This window comes from Castor canadensis, chromosome 18 (genome assembly GCF_047511655.1).
Source record: "Castor canadensis chromosome 18, mCasCan1.hap1v2, whole genome shotgun sequence".
Lineage (NCBI taxonomy): Eukaryota > Metazoa > Chordata > Mammalia > Rodentia > Castoridae > Castor > Castor canadensis.
This window is the reverse complement of record NC_133403.1, coordinates 16,251,236-16,275,667: the sequence shown is the minus strand read 5'-3', so window position 1 is coordinate 16,275,667 and position 24,432 is coordinate 16,251,236. Positions and strand designations below refer to the sequence as shown.

General features: G+C 39.2%; 1 pseudogene; it reads right to left on the bottom strand.

The window, feature by feature from the left end:
* LOC109680945 (chromodomain-helicase-DNA-binding protein 1-like) overlaps positions 1-23,382 on the bottom strand; it is a 38,254-nt pseudogene extending 14,872 nt beyond the window's left edge.
* Between the last annotated feature and the right edge of the window lie 1,050 nt (positions 23,383-24,432).

Sequence of the window (24,432 nt, the reverse complement as noted above, 5' to 3'; positions counted from 1 at the left end):
TCATTTGAAGAATGAAGGACCTGGTCTAGGTTTAACTACATTCTTCCACTAAGAGATGGCTGCAGTGGCATTAACAGCATTTATCCTCTTCATCTTTTTTTTATTTATTAATGTTGGGGAATTGAACCCAGGGCTTTGCACATGCTGGGTAGACATTTTCCCATTGAGCTACATCTTTATCCCCAAATAAATATATTTTTCCTTTTATAGCAAAGGTCTAATTGGAGTATGGTATTGTAACTTAAGGAACCCTGTGAAGGCCACTTCTCTTGGTCACCCAAGGCATATTGAGGCCAGGCCTCAGTACAAAGCTTTTAACGTCTACAAGCCAGAAGACTAGAAGGTGCAGATTCTATCTAGAAAGAACAAAACGTTAGGATCCTGTCTTTGAGTTAACAGCAGGCAGCTTCTTTAATAAAGTCTACCTTTTTAATAAAGGAATAAATCATGTGTAAAGTTAGAGAAGGGCATTTAGAGGGCATTTTGGGCCAACAATAGTACCATATGGGACAACTAGTGATAATATTTGGAGGGAAAAATTTATGCTGAGGCCAAAGAAATAGAAAATTTTAAATGAGAAGTTTAGAGACCATAGTAACATCCATTTTGCTATTTCTGGAACTATAAACTTGAGCTAACAATTGGCTTACAAGGGCTAGGTCTGATGCCCTGAGGTGTGAGGTGGGGCTAGGAGCAGGGCTTGTACAAGCTACCACTCCCTACACACACACCTGGGACAAATGACCCTGACTGCCTAGGCCTGATGCTATGGCCTGTCAACCTTCCCCCCTTCCTTTGTACTCTGCCCGCATTTATTCTAGGGGAATTGGCGGTGGAGCCACAGCCATTGCCATGTGTGGCTGGTGGTCCAGGATGTGCTGGGTCCTCTCTATGTATTTTCTTAGATATAGCAGGCATTTTTGCTGTGTCCAGAAGCCAGCATCCCTCAGCATGAGAGCGCATGTTTGCTTTCCTTCCTCCCCTTATGGGGGTGGAGTTACGGCATGAGAGTGGCAGCCATATTTTTTTGTAAATGCTTTTGTAAAGCAGCTGATTTAAAGTTACTTCAGTTGAGAGGCCTGGCAAATTAGCCCGAATAACTTAAGTCATAAGGTACTATGCTACAGGTTTTTCATGGGAGGCAGGGTCCCAGTAAGCCCAAGGAGGAGAAGGCAGAGAGAGACAAAGGACATGCTGTGAGACCATGGAGGAAGCAGAAAATGTGTCCTTATATCTTAGGTAAGGGAGGGGAAGGCAGAGCCTGGAGCCACAACATATGCCTGAGGGATTAGCCATCACTTGCGTCTCTAGGTTGCTCCCATTGACTGATACTGGAACACTTTCAGCAAAACAAAACCTCCACTCTCTGGTTGCTGTCTCAGGAAAAAGGGACATTAGTTGGGGTGGGGGAGAAGCAGTCACCAGATGACATAATCAAACAGGACTTCACCAACGTAGCATGAGGTGTACCTGAATAAATCCGGGGCTTGGTCTCAGCCCACAGGAGGGGAGCATGAGCTCTCCCAGAGCTGGAGTCGCCTTGAGGCCAGAGTTGGCAAGGAGTGGCTTGGTTAACTCCATGACAGGGAGTTTTTCAGGAAGATAGGAGGAGACAGTTATGGTAAGCAGTGCAAGAAGTCTGCTTACATGGGGAAGGAGGAGGTTTGGGAGAGGAATTTGTTGATTTAGAAACTGGTTTACAGGCTAATAGAATCTGCACAGGGAACAAAGTACAGAGGGAGGGTTTGATGCATAAACAGGGAAAGGATTGGACATAGGAATGTTCCTTCCATTTACTAGCACGCTCACAGAGATTGTATAAATCCCTTAAAATATTGGGATTGAAAGTGTCATTAAGTGGCCATTTGGAGGCATTGTTTAATGGGTATTGGGGCCAGGCCTGATTACAGAGAAAAATGAGCTTTCGTGGCTTAAGATCAGGTGTTAGGTGGAGGGACCCAAGGTTGCCAGGAGACATCACAGTGGGGAGTCTGAAGTAATTTGGGATGGTCCAACTCCCATGGTGAGGCCTGACCTGAGGAGAGATATGGCAGGTGTCCCCAAAATATCAGGTCCTCAGGAGTGACAGAGAAGTGTGGTACACCCAGAGGGAACATCTTCACCATGGGGCATCCACAGTCCCTTATTTGGAACCTGGTTCCTAGGGATGAGAGTGAGCTGAGACCTATCACTAGGTTTTTGAGGAAATGAGAGAGGCCACAGCTCAGCATTTAAGGAGGACTCACCAAGAGAGAGAGAGGACCTTGAGGGAAGATTGGCCAGTGGTGGATGGCAGTTGGAGGTGCGCTGGGGCATAGGAACTTCCCTGTGAACTAGTGAGAGAGTGGCGTTTTGTTTTTAGGATTGGGGGTCCCAGTAAAGCAGCTAAGATCCCAGAGGAAGGGAATGGGAGTTGAGAGAGAGAGAGCAAGAGGGATGGGGTGGGGGAGGCCGGGAGAGCAAGGTCAGTGAGGGAATGCACCCCCATCTGAGTCATGGCACAAAATGTTAGGAATAAAGCTGCTCACAAAAAAAGCTCACGAGAAAAGTCTCACGTCAATAGAGCAAAGTTAAATGGCAGGCCCAAACTGCCAGGCTGGCCAGGGAAAAGATGGCGCAGCAGTGAACCTGGGTGAGGAGTGACTTTTGTAGAAGTGGGAGGTTAAGGAAGTTAGTACATGTGTAGTATTCTCTGGCAGGGGTGGATCTATCTTACAGAGGGGGAATTTCTGTTAAAGAGTGGGGCTGCCATTTTTGTGATGCACAAAATGGTGACATTATTATTCTATCAGTGAATATAGTTGATATACTTCCTGTACAAGAATGAATATAGAATTTTTATACCTTTTGAAATCACCATGAGAATAGGACTAGAATAGAACGGAGAAAAATAGAAGGGATGAACGAATTCAGTTTGCAACACATATATACATGGAAATGTCACAATGAAGTACCCTGTACAACTATCTTAAATAAACAAAAAGTTTTTTTTTCAAAAATGGAAACCAGGAAGGCAAAATAGGTCCTGTCTTAGGGGTTGGCAATAGTGGAAGGGGGTAGGATATAAGGAAAGGATGTAGGAGTGTGAATATGGTGGAAATATTATGAACTCATGCATGTCAAAGGAAAAATGAGAACTGTTGAAACTATTCCAGGAATGGGGAAGAGGTGGATAAAGGAAAATGATGGAGGGGGTGATACATTTTAAAACCTTTTGTAAATGTCACAATGTACTTTCTGTACAACAATTTAAAGAAAAGAAACTGAAACCTATCATGTGTAACAAATGTACCATTCTGATGCGGTGTGGTGATAACAGGCGTGACTGTGAATGTGGGTGTCATAACTGTATTTGGGAAATTTTGGTGTCTTTTGCTCAGTCTTGCTGTAAAGCACTTTTCCAAAAAGTAAAATAAATTAAAAATATAAAAATCCTGAAGCCCAGAGAGACAAGACAACACCAAAGCAAATTCATAGTGGGAAGGACAGCTGCCTCCACTGAATGCAGATAAAATTTCTCACAAAAATCACAGAACTCATTCAGAAAATTGCCAGGTCAATGATAAAGCAGATTAGCATTATGTTCAACAGCCTCAAACTTCAGCCTCACTTCTTTGATGAGATCATAGCTTGGATAGGGTGGATAGAAATGTTGCCATGCTAGAAGTCCAGTACCATGACAAACTATGGTAATGATGTCAATTCCCTCTTTTTTATACTTCTTGGTAATAGCCTCACCTTTAATGGAATTATGGGAAATGTGCTAATGGTTGGAATGTAAAGTCCTATCTTGTCTATTATTTGTTTGTTTCCATCATACCCAGGTGATCTACCTGCCCAGGAATTCAGAAGAAATATAAAAAATGGGCTGCTGTCCAAATTTACTAATGGTCAGGAATTTCTCTTCCCCTCCCACAGAGCCATCCACATGCTCATAGCTGTAGCCTTTACATAGAGGGGCAAAAAACAGAGACATCTTAACTCTTTTCAAACACTCTTGGGAATAAAAAAATTTCAGTCCAAAACCAAATACCTATTTTGTCCCATTTCATATACAGGCATACCGCTACTTTAAATCTAATGGAAAAGATCTAAACTTAGGGGGCATTTTGACATTTTACAAGGGAACTGACCATACCATATTGCTCTGGGAATTTATGGAATTAGTACTAGCTGTGATTCTTCCTGACTGTCCACTCTATGGCAGTTTGTATCTCTGGGAAACAATTCTTATTCAGGCAAGCATGAGCCCTTGGGAGAAGTGAGGGGGCCTGCCTGATGGCCCAGCACACACCTGTTGATGATGCATGGGCATTCTCCATCTGTCACCAGGCACCATGTCAGAAAGGGGAGTCATGACTTCATGTGAGCTTGTGTATCAGGGACTCCCCAATGTGACAATGGCTCTCCTGCTGCTAATCACTGGAATAGACACACTGTCCCAGGGAGCATCCAATGGATCTGAGAGACCTACTCTGGACTAACTTTTAAACTTATAAAGTCTGGAGTTGATACTTTTGCACTGCTGGGCTTTAAATCAACCATAATTATAGCTTTTCTCATTATGCTACATATAATTTGTTATATATTATGCAGAATTCTCAGGTAATAACCTACATTGTCTACTATCTATATAGAAATGAGTGATCTTATCTTTTGGAGGGGGCACTATTTTTTTGCTCCCTTGTTAGAGTGAGCTTTTTCCTCTCACTCCTGGATATTATTGAACCTAACTGGACTTAACTGGGGGTTACTGGAGATTCAGAAAAGACATAGGATAGACAGACAGAAAGTTGGGTCAGGTGTGTTGGGCACTTGGGTGGAGATGCCCAACCCTCATTCCTTCTTTTCTCTATCTTTATTCTTTAAGGACTTACTCCTTGCAGTTCTTCAAAATCTTGTCTAAAACCTCTTTCCTTAGACTCACACTGTCCCATGTTTTCTCTTAGCTTATCTTTAGCTTAATTGTTCTTAAAGTCTTTTGCCCCCAGGCTTTTATCTTTTCTTTAGCATTCTCTCTTTAGCTGTCTTAATGCCTCAGTGCTCAGACTTGCAAAGTCTTGGTCCCCTATCTTGAACTGTCCGATGTTCTCTTTGGCTTTGCCTTAGTTTCTAAAGCCTATGTTAAAGTTCTTTCTTTAGCTTAGCTTTGCTAAGACCTATGTTAAAGTTCTTGGTACAGACTATCAGCCCCCCTTCAGCAAGTTCCCTTTAGCAATTCTTTTCCCTTCAGGAATTCTTTTATTTTCCAAAAGCTTCCCACACCAAAAAGTCCAAAGCAAAAAGCCCAAGCCAAGCTCAAAGTAAAAGCCAAAGGCAAAGAGCAAAGTCTTTCTTTCTCCTTCACAGGTCTTTTACAAACAGCAATATACATGGTGGAGCAGCAGCTCTTGGAGAGGGGCGTGACATTGTAACAGGAGAAACCTGTGTACCTGCTTCTCTGAACACAAACAATTCAGGAGAAACAGCTGTTCTGCTTCCAGGGCTATGCCAATCTCGGAAAAGCAGGTAAGCCATATCTCACCTGGTTTGTGTTTATTTCTCCTAGGCTTTAATCCACTCTCCACAGTCTTTTCCCTGTTTTCTTTGTGGTATCTGTGTAATTCAATGTTATTTTTTTTTGAACTCAGGGCTTTTTGCTTGCAAAGCAGGCACTTTACACTTGAGCCAAACCTTCATCCATTTATTCGGTTATTTTGGAGATGGGGAGGGTCTCATAAACTATTTGATGCCTCTGGCCTTGAACCACAATTATCTCCTTCTCAACAGCCTAAGTAGCTAGGTTTACAGGTGTGAGCTACTGGCACCCAGCAATATTCATGTTTTTACTTATCCTGAGTAAGTGCTCAACTGTGGAGTTGAATGTTTCAAGACATTGAAAGTTCTCATCACTGATACTGTTTACAGTGCATTTTCAAAAACACTCAATATTTCTGCAATGTTTGTTCCAGTGAACCACAATTTTAAGTCACAAAACCAACAGAAATATAGCATTCATTCCCACCCATGTGTCCCTACCCCTGTTTCACACACCATTTCCTTTACTTCTTGTCTTCTTTCACTTCTGAACAGTGTTCTTGCACTGCTTTCCTCTCTAATATTCCCACCCCACATATTACTCTTCATGGACCTGTCTGGCTGTGAAATCTAAAAGGCTTATGTAGCTTAATAGCAAAGGCAAGTCACCTCTATAATACATATAGTCTTGGAGAATACCCAACATCAAGGTCATGTGGGAGAAAAGTAAAACCAAATGACCGCTGGCAAGAAAAAGAAAAGAAGAAACTGCCAACTCTAGTAGTATTTAAGGTAAGATTCCCTCAGATGAAACATACCAAAAATACCAGGTTATAAGTAAATGAATGCTAATGTAGAAATATAAATGTTACATAGTTTAAATACTTTCTCAGAATCTCTTTACATAAAGAATATTACCTGTGCACATACCTATATCCTTCAGAGTGGCAGATCATAACTAGTGTGGATTTCTTGGGTGCATGTATCAATGAGTATAAGAAGACCTACAATAACCAGGAGCTCTTTCTTGTATACCAATTCACTCAGTCAAAAGAAATACAACCTTTCATTTCAACAGCAAAATAAATATACACATGTGAAGAGTAAAATGCAAAATTCAAATGCATAGACACACACAAACAAAGATCCTGATGAATTTGTGGTCAGCCATCTACAGCTTCCTACTTGAGAAGTAAGTTACTATCACTACAGATAAATGAACTGAAGCCTGAGAAACATCATTTTAGAGAAGTAAGGGGCAAGGGGAAACTTCTAGGCAATAGACAGAGAAAAGAGAAAACTAGAAGGCAAATTGATGGATTGTGTCTAGAATGAAGTCAAGCCGGTTACTTTGTTCTTTGCATTAAAAAGCACAATGCTGTCCAAATAATATTTTCATGAATAAACTAACAATCTACAATGTACAAAAACATATCAGAAGAACAGTTATGGATAACTCCTGCAATATTTTAGTTGTAAATGCATGGAAAAATTGAACTTGAAGGTGAAGACATCAATGATAATCTCATCTCTGCCATGTACTGGCTATGTGACCTTGAACAAGTCACATAAATTTTCTGGTTCCGTGAAATCAAACAGTTGGCAAGAAGGCATTTGTTGACTCTTCTCCAACTCTGATATACTCATGGTAGATACATAGATATTAGAGTCAATAAAATACAGAAAGAAATGCAATTATTTAACTTATACATTCCAAAGTTTGGGAAATTTTGACTAATTTGAAGTTTTAGTTTAGCTGGGGCCACCCCTGGGGAAATTTTTCCAAAGGAACGACTTTGAGGTCCTGAGAATCTGGGCTTTTTCCAGATTCCACTTTTCCTCTAATGACTATGAAGAACAGGCCTAAGCTGTACACAGGTCACCAAACACTAACTAAACATGGTCTTTGATGCTCAATTCATATCTCTGGGAGGGATCCCACAATTTCCCCTTGAGTTTATATGAAATCCCACAGGTTAAGAGAAAAGAATTTGTACCAAGCCCTTATGGTGTGCTGATTCAATGCAAGATGCTAGCAAGCAATTGTAAAAGAAATGCTCAATGTTGTCTCTGTCCTGAGGTTAAGATGCACGATCAACCAGGTAGCAGAGTGAGGTCTACAATTGCCAGTGTTGGATTAGGATCCTAAGTGCTGTAGTAATTCAGGGAAGAAAGGGTGATTGTGGAGCAGGAGGCAGGCGTGTAGTTGCAGATTAGGTAGAACCTTAATCAGGGTGCTGAAAAATGGAAAATGTGATTTAGTCTCAAGAAATCAGCAAGTTTCTCATTATTCAGTTCTGAATAGTCACTAGCCCAGCAGCAAACAAGAACCTGCTGCCTACCTAGAATAAAGGAGATCCAGCAACTTATCCAGAAATTGAAGTTTCCCACTAGCCTCAATCAGGTGGTCTCCAACTTCAAAAGGCTCTGTTTCCACACCTGGTAAAGAGAAAAATCCACTCCCAACAATGGTCCCTCAGTCGGGATATACTCCTTAAGAAGAAAAGCCATTATTTAGGGTGCAGCAAGAGCATCCACACTTCTTCAGCTGTGGAATGTGCCCCAGGTTCCTCTCTGTTGACAATCTACTTGTAATTGCTTATATGACAATCTCAGGGCTGCTGATCACCAATCACAGAACCTAGCACACTCAAAAAGCCTAGCAAATGCTTATCTAAGGGGAAAACCTACTCTTCAGGAAACTGAGGCACAGGGAGATGTTAGTACTTTAGAAAATAAATTAAGAGTGCTGGATATGGTGGTGCACACTTGTCATCCAACTACTCAGGAAAAGAAGACAAGAAGATTGTGGTTTGAGGCCAGCCTGGACAAAGATTAGTAAGATGCTATCTTAAAAAAAAGGAACAATCTGAGTATGGTGGCACCCAGACAAAAGCACAAGACCCTATCTGAAAGATAAACTGAAAGAAAAAAGGTCCGGATGTGTGCCTGAAGTGGTAGAGAGAGCACTTGCCTAGGAAGCTCAAAGGTCTATGTTCAAACCCCAGTACTGCCAAAAATAACTGAATAAATAAGCTTAAATGTGTGTCTATTTAAGACGCAGTTCATATCATTACATGGCAAAGACTTCCTTGAAATGACTACTGTGATCATAAACATTAATTATTTCTACACTTGAAGTTCAATGGTCAGAGGTCCTGGAATTGTACCACAGGTTTCCATCAGAGCATAATCATAAAGCCCCAGTTTAAGTGAAAACAAAAACACTGCACATCAAATTTGTAGGTGGGACCTAAGAAGTTCTCAGAAGGAAACTCAGAGAAGTTGGTAAGACAAGGGGAGGAAGCAAAGGAGACTGAGAAGAAGAAGGAGAAAGTGCTCCCCAGAAGCTGAGTGCAGAAAGGGTTTCTAAGAAGAGGCTAACTGACCCATGAATTGACAGCCACTGGCTGGGAAACACAGAGAGTACTGGAGAACTTGGCAGAGTGGTGACCAAGACAGTGGGAAATTGATTGATGAAGAAATGCTCAGATAAATCCAGATTATGATGTATTCTGGAAAATCAGTCACTGGCTTTGATTCTCTAAAAGTCTCAAGATCATGGAAGACAAAAACAAATCAAAATGAAGAGCTTAAAAACATTTCTAAATTTTAGGAGAATAAACAGGCCTGAGAAAGGCAATGCAGAATCTATGATTGGACCTTAGATTTTTTTTAATGTCAAAGAAGGCCAGGGATGGTGGTGCATGCCTGTTATCTCAAACTACCTTGGAGACTGAGACAGGAGGATTACAATCTAAGGCCAACTTGAGCACAATCATGCGCCCCTATTTGAACAATAAACTAATAGCTAAAGTACTAAGGCATGGCTTGAGTAGTCCTCACCTGCCAGCTTGAGGCCCTGAAAAAGAGAGAGAGAGGGAGGGAGGGAGGGAGGGAGGGAGGGAGGGAGAGAGAGAGAGAAGAGAAGAAGAAGAAGAAGAAGGAGGAGGAGGAGGAGGAGGAGGAGGAGGAGGAGGAAAGAAGAAGAAGAAGAAGAAGAAGAAGGAGAAGGAGAAGGAGAAGGAAGAAGGAAGAAGAAAGAAGGAAGAAGGAAGAAGAAGAAGAAGAAATGAGAATAATAAACAGAGTAAATACAGGCAATTCTTTTGAAAAGATTTTCGATGATTTTGACCACAGAATTGTTCACAAAAAATAATACAGGAAAGGGAACTGGATTACCATCAAACAAATATGGGTGACCCACACACTTTCAAAGCTGGGACAACTTTCTTTGCACCTCATTTTCAAATGTATCTGAAATTTTTAAAAAGGAGAGAAAAAGGTGGACTACCAAGCCAACATCCCAAAATTGTCATAAATAATTTTACTGGTTTCCTCATATACCCGTCAAATTGTATTAACTTCTTAAATTGCACAAAACTATATTGTGAATTAACAGCACATCCATAGGAAATTGTCTTTGCCATCATTTTGTTTTGAGAAGTCTATATTGAATTTAGTGGTGTCTTATCTTTTTCCAAAATTCTCAGTTCCCATTTTCAACTGTTCTCAAGTCAAAAGACCAAACCAAACCAAACAAACAAACAATAAACTCCAGTAAATAGACTGTTCTACTCCTGCCTCTTACTTCCCACTCTCATTTCCTCCCAGTGAATTTGATTCAATAAAAGAGTTTTGCAATTTGCTAAATATCTGAGAGTGCAAAGGCATGACTGGGCATTTAAAAACATTTGCTTCATTAAGGCAAACTGGGTGAAAGAAAAATTTCATGGCTTACAACAACCAAGTCTAAGCTACTCTTAAGATAGTCTCACTGAAGCTGACCTGAGTAACATTCAGACTACAAAACTGTACCCTGCATTCTTCTTATACAAAAGAGTAGGATTATAAAATATTTCCCTGCATGATAATCACATGCTCATTTAGTTTCCAAATAGACAAATGTCTGCTGATTATTGAGATCTTTCATCAAGATGGCCTGGTAGTATTTTTTCTGCAATGCTGACATGCCATGATATATCACTACTATCTTCTTGGGAAGCTCAGTAGCTACCTCAGCTTCCACTCGCCTCAGCAGAAAAAACACACAAGAGCGTGGGACAAAAGTAGGCAAGCCACTGAAATACTGCAGAACACACTGCAATATTTTAGTGTTGTTGCTCATTTTCATGCAATGTTTTGGGTCATTATATTTCACAGCACAGATACTCCTGGATTTACAATAGGATTATGGCTTTATATAGCCATTGCAAGTTGAAAATGTCATTAAGCTGATAATATGTTTAATATAGCCACCCTAGTGAATACCAATACCTTAAAAGTGCTTCAAACTCACAGTTTGCCTAACTCTGCAGCTGGGTAAAAATATCTAAGAGTAAGTCTATTTGACAGAAAGAAAAAGAAAACCTGAGTTATTTTGTTTAATTTAATGAAGATCTTCATGAAAACAATGCTGGCAACAGGCACAATGTGGAGGATCAGTCATTTATAATCAAGATTGCTGGCTAATTGGTAGCTGTGACCCAGTGCTGAAACCCAGGTTCATAAGAAATAGTTTCTTACCAGATATGGCTAGCCTGGGAAGAGATCAAAAGCCAGTGCTTTTTTATAGCTTTAGAATGTCCCACTATATATAATGGTGTCCCACTATTTATAATGTCCCACTATATATAAATTGTGTCCCACTATTTATAATTTCCCACTATATATATATATATATATATACATATCAGATTTTCTTTATTCACTCATGTGTTCGTTGACATTTAGGTTAGTTTCATGTCCTGACTATTATGAAGAGAGTTGTAATAAATATAGGCATGCAGGTATCTTTGACATACTGATTTCATTTCTTTTGGCCATATACCCAGTAGTGGAATTGCTGGATTGTGTAATAGTGCTTTTTTTAGTTATTTGAGAAACCTCCATCCTGTTTTCCCACAGCAGTGTATAAGAGCTCCCTTTCTTCACATCCTCACCAGCATTGACATTTTCCCTTTTGGGTAATAGCCCAAATGTTGCCCCATTTTATAGCAGAGTTAAGTAAGTTTCATAGAAAACAAAGCATCTTCTCCAAGGTCACACAGCTGAATATAAATGCTGCCAGCATTCAGATTTTGTTCTTTTGACTTTAAGTTCCTTGTGTTCCTTCACCAAGTTTCATGAACTTCAAAAAGTATCATAAGTTAAAATTACACATGTAGGATTACCAGATACAGTGGGAAAAAATGCAAAGAAGGAACCAGTTAAATTTGAGTTTCAGATTAACAATAAACAGCATTTTAATACAGATATACCCCATGTGATATCTGACTGGGTGTTCTATATTTTATCTGACAACTGTAAACATAGGAGTGACCAGAGCAGATCCCCAGGTCATCTTTACCCTCTGGTGTGCATATTCTTGCTGTGAGAGGCCCTCCGACTCATTTAACCAGTGCCTACAAAATCACCAGTTTGTGTGCCATCATTTGTTTTAAATAACCATTCTGGAATACTCAGATAATTCTACAAGGCAGAGGGGCTAAGGTATGAAATAAAGCAGTCACCTATGTGATTGAATAAGACTTCCCTCATTCCTCCTTCACTTCCACTTCCCATCCATCTCAAACTCTTGGTCTGGGAGCAATGTTAGAAAGTAGAGTAGTTTCTGTGCCAAGTCCTCCTCCTGGAGATAGTAGAAAAGGAACTTTTCTATTAAAGGAAGTATTGCTTTGGACTCTCTCAATATCCTGGTAATGTTGAACAAAATCTTTCACCTCCCCCTTAGAAAAGTGATCAGTCTCCACAAAACTGAGGAGGGAGAATTGCTCATGGAAGCTGTTCTCAATAGGAGTCCCAGTCACCAGGAAGACCACTGAGAACCCAAATAAATAGATAAATAAAAGTAAAGATCCCTGACATTGGGAATCAGGATTGAGTTACCCATCAAAACCTGTGTTCATATAGAGTGGCGTGATTTAATGGAATGACTAAGGTACATGAAATCAGAAGGCTCAGGTTCAAGTTGCATGGTCTGATTGACGTAGAAAATTACTCATTGGTTTCAACTGTAAGGTAGGGATAATAACCCTATGAGGAAGACATTCCTATAAGGATGGAAGCGACAGCCATTTATTATCTCTGCAGTACTACATGGGTATTCAGTATGGTTACTGCTATTCAATCTATGTGGGGATTCAAAGTATGTGTTACAATCTAAGTGTAGCTTACAAAGCATCTGAGGCACAGTGAGTACATACACATTGAGTGTGAGAAGCCAAAATGACAGCATCAGACTCCTCCATTATGAGCAAGAAGCAAGATCTAAAACAGAAGTGTATCCTTTTGTAATAATTTCAATACTTTCAGTGCCTCAGATGTAAGACATGAAATCTTCTGGATGTTTCTGGACATTGTACAGAATGGAAAGAACTTCTTAAAGTTTTGAGAAAGAAACAAGAACATCAAGAGCAAGTGTCTAATAATTAAATGCTAGTTAATTGGTAATAAAATAAAAGGTAAGAAAAAACAACAGATATTAGGCCAAAAAGGTCAACCTCTGAACAGACATAAACAGGAACTTATACCATTAGACTAACAGACAATGTGGGAAACCCATATCCTCTGCATGTACACATGCATGCATACTGTGTTTTGATATTTAAAATAATATATTTATTTCAAAAATATGATATGGCAGCATATGCCTATGTACCAAAGTGTTAATGTAGGAGGAGGATTTAATTCTGTTTTCCTTTTCTTATCTTTCTTTATTTGATTGGGAGGATAATAAGAATACACTGCTTTTGTAATATGAAAATGTGATAAATGAAATGACACAATCCACTAAAGCTGATTAAATGGTTTTGCAATTGCCCTGTTTTAAAGGGGCAGCTTCTTTTTAAAATGCTTAATTAATGTCTACCAATTCATGCCTGCTCTGCTTATTGGACACTATTTTCAAAGTATTTCAACTATGGGAACTGGTTTTTTAAAAATGTGTCCAATAACTCATCATAACTTACATTTTCACCAGTCACTACAGTCTTAAACCATGAATTAATTTGTTGATTCACAGTAGTGTCAATTTTGGCATGAAAAGTTATAGTTGGGTATAAAAGATCCAGAGACAAACTCTATAGTATTGTGTAAATGTTCTTTGTGTATAGAATACTTTGCAAACTTATTCCATGAGATTAAATACTGTTGTACAAAATTTTTCATGGCACCCGTGCTTTGTAAATGCTTTATAAGGATGTAGCATAGACTATATAACAAAATGACACAGTTTCACATTTGGGTTATTCCAACTTGTGCAAGCAAGCTGAAAATAATGTTAAGAAGAATAAAAACCAAAAAGAATTAGCTTCCCACCTCTCAGCCTAATACACAAACATTTTTTTCTAACCATCTAGCTATCTTCACACTTCACCTAAAAAGGAAATCTGAGAGGACCAGAACAATCTCCCCATGTCATACTCTGAACAAGAAAAGACTTTGAAGACGACTGCAACAGAACTCAGTATCCCCACCTCAAATTCTGGTTCTTTTACACCTGTGTCTCTTCTCCCATTACAAATTACTAAAGTGGTCTAGTGTTTTATGAAGCAGAATTTTACAAGGACAGAGCCCAGGAAGATGACAACAGTTACAGTTTGAGTGTGTTGCCTCCAAAACTCAGGTGTTGCCAATGTGATGGTCATAAGAAGCAAGTCTATAAGAGCTAACTGATTAGGTCCCAAAGACTCTTCCCTTGTGAATGGTATCAAGGCCCTTTTAAAAGAGTCATTGTAGCCAGGCCCAGTGGCTCAAACCTACAATCCTAGCTACTTGGGAGGTGGAAATAAGAGGATAACAGTTCAAGGCCAGCCTGGGCAAAAATTTCATGAGACCCCATATTGAGGAATGGCTAGGTGTGATGGTGCACACATTTCATCCCACCTTTGTGGGAGACACAAATAGAAGAACAGCAATCGAGCCTGGCCCAGGCATGAAGCAAGACCATACTTCAAAAATAATCAGTGCAAAAAGGCTTAGCAGAGTGGCTCAAGTGGTAAAGTGCCTGCCTAGTATGCACAAGGCCCTGAGTTCAACATCCACTATGGCCAAAAGAAAAAAAAAAGAGGTACTGGACCAGATTGCTCTTTCTTGCCATTCTGCCAAGGAAAGGCATATAAGAAGGCCCATACCAAATTCTGGCATCTTGATATTGGACTTCCCAATCTTCATAACTATAAGACATAAATTTCTGTTCATTATAAATTATTAGGCACAAATGGACTAACATGACAACTTCCTAGGGAAGGGACACTAAAAAGAAGGCAAAGGACACTTTGAAGTACAGGATGCCCTACACAGGGACATCAGTCTTTGAGACATATAGGCACTGACCACACGTGCTCTAGAACTCTAAAATCTGCCATTTATAGGCCAATAAATTTAGGATTGAGCTTTAAGATTTTCTTCTAAATGCACTCTAAAGTTAAGTGATTTGTTACAGAATGAAGACCAAACTTCATCATCACAGAAGTGATGTGATCTCACAAGTGAACAGGGCAGTAACAGGTCAATAATGATCAGGATAATTCAATTCCACCAGCTCCTCAGGAAGAAGAGCAGACACTTCTCATCTACTTTGCCAGCGTGGGGCAAGGGAGCAAGGGAAGGAAATGAGAGCAATTGTACCACATCCAAAGTATGACAAGGACAAGAGATTTAAGGTAATACTTGATGGTATGAAACTGGACTCTTCATGACTCCATTTGGACTGTAAACTTTTCAAATATGTAAATTGGGAGAAAGGTATAATATGTCCAATATATCTTCTACTGAAGACAAGAATTGTAAGATTTTTGGCAAACAAATTAAAGATAATTGAAAGAGAGCTGAAACATTTCTAAAACTACAGTGCATTTTATAGGGGTCTTATTTCATAACCAGATTTTAGTAAACATTACCTCCTACATAAAAAGAAGAAGGTAGGCTATATTAAATACTACTTCCATCTCCTAGAAGAATGTTCACTTAGAACTATAGAGATCTGACTGAAAAATATGTTATAATTTTTTTTTAAATTTTGAGACAGTCTTGCTGTGTAGCTCAGGTTGGCCTTGAACTTGAGATCCTCCTGCCTCAGTCTCTGAAATGCTTGGACTCCAGGTGTGTACCACCCTGTCCAGCTCGTATTTTTATAGAGGGAGCTATGGGAGGAGGGAAGATGAATAGGTGGACACAGAGTACTTTCAGGGCAGGGAGTTGCTATGCCTGATACTACAATTGTGGATACATGTCATTATAAAGTTGTCCAACCCCACATAATCTACAACATGAAAAGTGAACCCATAAATTAGGGACTCTGAGTAATAACTTACTGGTCTTGTAGGGGATGTTAGTAATGGGGGATGTTATGTATGGGGGGGGGCAAAGGAATATGGGAAATCTTTGTATCTTCCACTTAATTTTGTTGTGAAGCTAAAATTGCTCTAAAAAACAAAGTATATTATAAAGGGTGGAGGTCATATAAAACCTAAGCTTACCTCTGAAATTGCCAAATGGAGTTGGGAACTTTAGTTTTGCCAATCTGTGAACTTCATCCACAACAAGAACACTCCATGAGAAGCTGTGCAGGAAATGCCAACTTTCAGTTTTGTGTAACTCAAATGAGTATCTCACAAGCAGAATTGCAAGTATTGTTGACTAACAGTAAACCCAGCATATTAAAAAAAACACCTGAACCATCTTCCTATCTGAGGGGCAACTATGTGCATAAAATAATATCTGGATAAGGTAGTAAAAGGGGATATTTTTCCAAGGTAGGAAAAATGTACACAGAAAGGAAGGAGACAGAAAGAGAAAGGACCTAGTACTATGTGCCTGACATTGGGCTTGTGTCTACATAGTATGCAGACATATTTCAGCTAACAAGGAGACTAAACTTCAGACAGGTTATGTGACTTGGTCAAAGTCGAAAAGATAGAGCTGGAATTCAAACACACATGATTAAGACACAGGGGTACCATGATAGTCAAAGAAGTGGAATTTTGACAGGCGATGGTGGCTCAAGTCTGTAATCCTGGCCACTTGGGAGGCAGGGATCAGGAGGATCATGGTTCGAAGCCAGTCTGAATAAATAGTTCAAGACACCTTATCTCAAAAATCCCCAACACAAAACAGAGATAGTGGACTTGCTCAAGTGGTAGAATGCCTACCTAGGAAGCATGAGGCCCTGAGTTCAAACTCCAGCACTGCCAAAAAAAAGTGGGATTTTAAAAGATATAGTGTATATCCTTTTGTAAAGTGTGACAATTGTACAAAAGATAACAAAGCAGAAGTTATAAGATTTTTAACTTTAATTTTATTTGTAAGTATTATGGAATCACATTATATCATCTTTACATTTAAAAACTAAGTATACATACATACAAGTGAAATAGAGGTTATGGTAAGAAAATTCCTCAAAAATTAGAGACAGATCTTGTGCAGAGAAGCCTGTCTTCTCTGAAGTTATGGAGAAAGTTCAGAGGGCAAATGGTGCATCCTGCTACCATTCACCTGCTGAGACTGGTGCAGACAAAGAACTGGGGTCCAAGGAGAATATAAGTCCTTGGAGAGTGCAGGGGATGCATATAAGGACAACATAAGTGAGCATGCAGATGAGGGAGGACAGTGGTCAAGATAAGCTGTGAGTTTCTGTAGTACAGAGCTATTCTAAACAGGTTAGATTCTATTCCCTTATGAAGGACTGGACACTAAGATTTTTGCATACACAGATCCAAAAAATGCCTTTTTCAAGAAAGATGGATTATAGCTCTATAAAAGGAAGTGGGTAGAATCATTCATCAAAGTACAATCTAAAGAGTTCTCCTTGGAGAGAAAGAGGTGGGTGGAGTTTCAATAGTGAATAACAGACAGTCCAAGAGAACTTCTAATTCTCGCAGTCCAAAGATTTTCCAAATCTAGTGTCCAAAAGATTTGAAATTTCTTATATTGTTAACATAATATTCTTCACTATCCATAATAAATCTCTTTAGTGCAGAGATTATGCTTCCCTACTGCTTTTGGAACATGCAACACAGAAGTAGACTATAACTTTAATAAACATATTGAAAAATACATCTATGTTGCTGTGTTTTCAACTATGAGTTAATAATATAAATGCCCATCTGTGACAGGTTCTTCAAGACACCTAGAAATGCATTCAGAGAAGATTATCTGAAATAAAATGATTGTATTTCTGCTGAATACTATGATAGGCCAGTGTGTTTAGATACTTTTAGAAGCTATCTTAAAAAAGAGGCTGCATAGCTCTGGGTGCTGAGTTTGTATATCTGCCTTCCCATTAATTAAGAAATTAATGTGGCTTTTGTCTCTAATGCCAGCTACTCAGGAGGAGGAGATCCAGAGGATTGTGATTCCAGGCTAACTCAGGAAAAAAGTTAGTGAGAATATAGCTCAATAACTGAGCCTGAGTGTGGTGGTACAAATCAGTAGGAGGATCAAGGTCCAGGTTGGCCCCAGGCAAAAAATTGGAAACGCTTTCTGAAGAACAACTAAAGCAAATAGCCTGGAGGCATTGCTTACATGGCAGAGCCTTGGTGGGATGCCTACTCTCTTATTTTCCTCAGCTGTAAAGTTGATAATACCTGCCTAGTACAGTTTTTGAGAAATTTATTGGATGATTTTTATAAAGTACTCAAAAACATTTATGTTCTAATCTTACTGCCTTTTGATACTTCTCACTCACTGCCCTGCTCTGTGGGTATCTGGTGCTTCTTATCCCTGTATTGCCTTTTATGTCTTCCTAGAGGGCTCCATGACTTACTTTCCTGGTATTGCCAATAATTCTCAGAACTTTTCTTTCCTAGTGAGAGACCAAAAAATGTTAAATTAGATATTAAGAATAAAAATGGGTCTGGGGTTAGGTACAAGTGGTAAAGCATTGGCCTAGGAAATGCAAGGCCATGTGTCAAAAAAAAGAATAAAGAGGGGTTGGGAGGGGTAGATCAATGGTAGACACTTGCTAGCATGTGCAAAGCCCTGGACTTGACTCCCAGAAGTGTCAAATTAATTAAATAAATAAATGGGTAAAAAGAAAAAGAAAGGAAAAGCATACAGTCTTCTCATGGAAAGCAAGGTAATATGCTCTCTGAAATGAAACACCGTACAGAAGTAATAAAACCTATGACCTAGAATTTAGTATTTAAATTAGATGAAAGCAGAAATGCACTCACAAAAACTTGGCTGAGGAGAAAAAAACACTTAAGATATTGATAAAGTACTTTGAAAACAAAAATTTTTGAACATTAAAGAGGCAGAATCCATACTTAAGTATGTCATAAATACATGGGTCATGGAGAATGAAACCCTGTCAACAAATGTTCATAATTCCTCCTCCTAAAATCTGACTACCCTTTACATCATACCTGTTATCCTGACATGATCACATATTGCAACATGCCACTCCTATTAATAGATGGTACTAAGAGCTTGGGGTTGAGTCAATATGAGGCCCAAAAGTTAAGGAATTAGAAGTGTACTCAAACCCCCTTTTTACAAAGTTAATTTTATAACACTGACTGTAACTTTAGCTTATTTCCAGGAAAAAGCTCACAGAATTCACCTTCTGCATAGAATAAAATCTCCAAACTGCAGTCTTGGCAGATGTCTGTGCCAGTTACAGTGTTAAGAATTTAGTCTCTATTAACTACCACCCATGTATGTTTCATCTCAGTTTCCACAACAGCCATCCAAGGTAAGACACTTAATAATCTAAATTGTAAAGATGAAACTGATATTCACAGGGCTCAATAACTAAGTCAAAGACACACAGATAAAGAGAAGAGGGCTAGTACCCAGGACTCCTGCCACACCTGATGATCCACAGACAGGACTCATAAAAGACACAGCAGACATACCAGGAAAGACACAAAGTACCAGTGTAAAGGAATGATGCAACTTTCATAATTAATTCAGCATAGTTTCTGAAGTAATACAATCTACTCACAATTTCAGAAATGAAACATCTTTCAAGCACATCTGAAAATTTAAGGAAGACAATTAAAAATGGTGGTGTTGATAGATTCTGACATAATTAATCTAATTTTTTGTTAATGTACTAAATTGCAGCATTTATCAAAGTCTTACCTGTTTCCAAAGTAAAAAAACCTTCTGATCAAAATGTTTCAGTAGCACTATCTTACAAATGGAAGGGGGACATGATTGAGTGAAAGGTCTTAGTTACCCAGTCTTAGCTTAAGGAACAAGAATTTAAAATAAGACTGGAGCTGTGTTCTCCATCCCTCTGTTACAGTTAGCAGATGTGAACCCTCAGGACATGATCCCTGTTCCATGTGCATCAGCCAAGAGGTGGCTCAAGGGCCACTATCCTGAGAAGCCACCTGGTTAATCTACCAGGAAACAGAGGAAAAGTGCCTTGCTAACCTGATGCACCATGAGTCTTTCCTTCTTTGGATCACAGCCCCTCTGTGAGACTGTGAAGGTAGACTCCTCTCTTTCCAGAAAAACATGTGCTCTCAAAAAGACTTTTAATGAAATTTCAGAGGCGTCAACACATTGTAAAGGATCAGGTTGGGGATTCTTTCTAGAAAGAAAGGAAGGAATACCAAATAGGTGGTCAGTAGTACATGAAAAAGTGACACCTGATTTAGGTCTTGCTGAAGGTGGGCTCTCTCCTCCTTGTTACCTGCATATATTACATAGGAAAAACCTGGAGCAAATCTGGATCCAAGAAAAGGGAAGGTGAGGCCAAATACTAGAGCCATGGGACATGGTATACGAATCTGGAAAATTACATTTCATGGAATGGTTGCAACATGCATACCTCTGGAGGACTTGCATCCAGAGCATCTTGATCTCCAAAAGCATCTAGAGCTAAATCTCAGGGTGAGGTACCATGTAAACAGGTGGAGGGATCTAAGAGGGTTATGTGTTGACTCTAAAAATTAAACAGTTTTTTAACAGTAGTTGCTTCCTATTTTACTGTGAAAACAATAGTTTCTCTTTTTTTTATTTTGCACTACTGGGGACTGAACCAGGCATAGTACTTGCTAGGAAAACAAAGTGCCTCTTAGACCTTTTGAGATAAGGTCTTACCAGCTTTGCTCAGGATGACCTGGAACTTGCCGTTCTCCTGCCTCTGCTTCCTGAGTAGTTGAAATTATACACGTGTATAATCACACCTGGCTTGTTTTCCCTTTTAGTTTAACAAAATTTACTGAAAGTCTAAACTGGTCTTTATATTACCAAACTGTGCCAGGTATGATGGTGAACATCTGTAATCCTAGCTACCTTGGAGGTAGTGGCAGGAGGATGGATGAAAAGTTCCAGATCAATCAAAGTTATTGAAACCATATTTCAAAACAACATACAAGCAAAAGGGCTGGGGGCATGACCAAGTGGTAGAGCACTTGCCTAGCAAGTGCAAGGTTGTGGGATTCAATTCCTATGCTACAAAATGAATAAATAAATGAATAAGTACATAAGTAAAGTGCCAAATAGTAACAATAACATCCAGCAGACCTCCACTATCAGATCCTCAGTGTCTACCTACCTTGCTTAAGTTCAGGGCAATCTAGAATAAATAACCTCATTCATAATGACAAGTGAACTGTTATATTTTACACATCATCTAGAAAATTATATTAGTCAATACAAACAATAAAATTACAGCTACATCTACTATGTACTTCTCCATCTCTTCTTTCCAGTTCCTCAGAACAGACAAGGGACAAAGAATCAGAAATGGTCCTTCATCATTCAATCTTCCTGCCAAGTAAACGAAGGGAGCAGTAGTCTGGAACCCAGAAGAAGTCGGTTTGGATCACATCTCCCCATAAGAAGTAACCACAAGGTGCACACAACCAGAGGGAACAAATTCTCATATTCAACTTGCTTTACAAAGAAATGATGTACAGTCTTCTACCCATTAGGAGAGTAATTCATTCCCAGGGAGAATTCATGTAAGCCTCAGTAGAGTTGGCAAAGGAATTTATGGTATTTAATTAGTTTAGTAGTTAGCAAGCAATAAGGCTCAATATTTATGTAAATTGGAAATCAATGAAAGCGACTCACCTGATAGAAATGATCAGGAAACTGAAACATAAAGCCTGAAGCACCAAGCAACAGAGAGCATGACCCACACAAAGTGGCTCTTGGCTGTTCGCTGGGCTCATAGATGAGTATGTTTCCTTCCTTCCTGTGGGCCTCCCTCCCCAACTTCCTCCTTCCTTCCCCTACTGTTTTCCTACCTTCAATGTGTATTTATAGAGTGTGTTTTATTGGTAAGGTGTTTTCTAAGCTCCAGTTATACAACAGGAAACAAAACAGACAAAACCCTTTGCCTCCTAGAGCACATGCTAGTGGGAAAAATGAATGATACATTATCCTCACAAGATGAAGGAAGCAATAAAATGAAAGTCTTTCTGAAACCAAATGGGAATTCTGCAGGAGATGCCCATATACAATTATGATTTGAAGTTGGTGTGATATATAAAAAAAAAACCTTCTTCGTAAACAGAAATGTGTGAGGAGCCTCTGTCCACAAATGTTGAGTTATTTCTGAAAAAATTCAATCCTAAGCATAATTCAAAATTCTGAGAAATCTATACACCTCAAGATATTCACATCAACATTAATTTAAATAGCACAAAAGGAACTCACCATTCCTCATCTGTACATTTAAGTAAATTACAATAAATTCTTTTGATTAATGTAGCCAGTAGAAACTGATTGTTAAAAATATAATAAAATGCAAAGTTACCCTGGCAGAGTTAGAATAACAACACATGAAGTGTATGGAGTATATGAGAACTGTAATTTTCAAACTTATAATATAAACATTGCTACTCATGCTGTAGTGAGAGTGCTATGCTTACAGAGTAGCAGGTAATTTTAAAAATATGACTGTATCAATTTTATAATGGAGATATGTTTTAAATTATGAGTAGCTTCCTAGCCCAACTGTGCCCCCAGCAACCCTTTAGGACTAAACTGGATGAAAACCATTCGGTTTAGCTTTCTCTGAGAATACAATTAGGGATAGTTTATCTTCTTTACCATAAGCCAAATATATCTATGTAAGAAATCTGGAGTCACTAGTAAGTCACTAGCAAATGTTTAAGGAAGAAATGATGTCAACTCCACATGAATTCTTTCAGAAAACTGAAGAGGAAGTAACAGTTCTCAACTCATTCTATGAGCCTGGCTTTAACCCAATAATAAAACCAGTAAAAAGTATTGAAAGAAAAGAAATTATACACCAATAGCCTTCATGACATAGATACAAAAATTCAAAACAAAGTTTTAGCAAAACAAATTTGGTATATTTTAAGAGAAGTTAAATTAGAGGAGGAAAAGAAAAGAACAAGTGGCATTAGTTTGGTCTGAATGAAGTGAGCAGGACAATTCCAATAACTGAGGCACACTGGCTATAGGGAAGGCCTGTTACTGTTCCAAGGACTGTTCACTTGACTTCTAGAGAAACTGATCTTTGTTCTAGTTCCTAGTTCTCAGTTCGTATACTAGAATCAGGTTTGTCTGCCTGAGAAGCCATGGGGTATAAGTGAAATCTCCCAGTGTACTCCATCAGAGATCATATTGTATTCTGAGCAACACCAAGATTTACACAGAGAAAAGCCCTGGGCTGGGCCCATTAACTGCACTCCCAATTTAGGCATGGCTTCTCACAGATGCATGTCAAAAGCTAGCATAGACACAAGTGGTGACATAACTCCACCCACTCCCATAATTAGAAAAATCAAGGTTATGATTACATTAAAAAGTGTAGGCATTTCATATACATGTAGCTAGCAGCTAAAGATAGTAATGATCTCGGAAGAGGTATTTCAGTGAGGTAAAGGGTGATCACTAGTAACATACCTGGGAGGTCTTACCCAGGCCCATCTCATCTCCCAGGATACAGCCATTTTGACAATGGAAGCATTGGGCTAACCAGTTGAACCTTCCAGTTGATAAGGGCGAAGATGAATCCCTAAAAATAAAAAATACAGCCAATCCAAAGAGTAGACATTTCAGCAGATACACAGGCTAAGTTCTAAGACTGAATGAAGAACATGGCCTAAATCCCCAAACTACAAACTTTACTGACATTTTGTGGGTGGGAATTTCCACATGTATAAACATTGCTGATTTCCAAACCTTTTTGGAGCAGTTGTAGCCACTGTAAAACACCCACGTGAAGTCTGAAGACAGCCTGTCATTTTAACCTAATCTACACAAAAGTTGGGTTTTGGCCTCTGTACTGTCTGAGTCTCATGCCAGTGTCCATTCCTGGAAATGAGGCATTACTAATACAACTTAACAAACAACACATGGATTGTACCTGTGCTTAATTGCACCATCCACAGTAAAGGGGGAAATGTAGACAGAACTACTCTAAATTATGCTTCAACAAAGAAGCAGCACTCAGAATGGAAGTGACTCTTCTTAAAGGTTGTTTAAGAGTGGCAAGAAACATAACTAGGTAGGTCAAAAGTAAAAGGATGGAGTGGCAGGCCAAACATCAGCCTCATAAAAATGTCCAAGTCCTGACCCAGAATCACTGAGTGTGTTAACTTATCTGGCAAAAGGACTCTATAGATATTGAGTTAGAGGCCTTGAGACACAAATATTCCTGGAACTATCCTGGGTTATCCAGGTGCACACAATCTAATCACATGCATCATTAGAGGAAGGGAATATTATCTGCTGAAATGTCTAATTTTGGATTGTCTACTCTAGTTAAAGAAGTCAATGACCACAGAGGATGCTTTGTAGATGGAGGCCAGGGGCCCTGGGCAGTGTCTGGATTCTGGAAAGAAAGAAATACATCATCCCTCAGTGCATCTGGAAAGGTTTGCAACCAAGCTGACACCAAACAACAGTAAAATATATGTTCTTTTCTAGTGCCATGAAACACAAAACAGACCCAGGGTCCTAAGACAAAACTCAATT